Source organism: Bison bison, unplaced genomic scaffold (assembly GCF_000754665.1).
Source record: "Bison bison bison isolate TAMUID 2011002044 unplaced genomic scaffold, Bison_UMD1.0 scf7180017864117, whole genome shotgun sequence".
NCBI lineage: Eukaryota > Metazoa > Chordata > Mammalia > Artiodactyla > Bovidae > Bison > Bison bison.
Genome location: NW_011494689.1, coordinates 214,946 through 215,619, shown reverse-complemented (window position 1 = coordinate 215,619; position 674 = coordinate 214,946).

Below are 674 nucleotides of genomic sequence, written 5' to 3'. Positions count from 1 at the left end.
ATGTATGGATGTGAGATTTAGACTATAAAGAAAGCTGAGTGCCAAAGAATTGATGCTTTTGAACTGTGGTGTTGGAGAAGACTCTTGAGAGTCCCTTGGACTGCAAGGAGATCCAACCAGTCCCTCCCAAAGTAGATTAGTCCTGGGTTCATTGGAGGGACTGATGCTGAAGCTGAAACTCCAATACTTTGGCCACCTGATGCGAAGAGCTGACTCATTTGAAAAGACCCTGATGCAGGGAAAGATTAAGGGTAGGAGGAGAGGGGGACGACAGAGGATGAGATGGTTGGATGGCATCACAGACTCAACGGACATGAGTTTGGGCAAACTCCGGGAGTTGTGATGGACAGGGGGGCCTGGGGTGCTGCGGTTCATGGGGTCGCAAAGAGTCGGACACGGCTGAGCGACTGAACTGACTGACTGACTGATCAGTGGCAGTTACTGAGCGATATGCAGACTCAGCAACTAAAATTTATGTGAAGAGATTTAGTGTAAGGTAAAGGTGCACAAGTGGAAAACTGTGGACAGACCAATCAGGAGAATCATAGAAGTGTACTCCAAGTACAATTTTAAAGGTGGAGAGTGTGGTTGCAAATCAGTCATGATATTGTGTGAGTCGCCTCTCAGGACACTTGTAGCAAGCGTGATGGGCAGTATCTGAGTGAACAGGATGT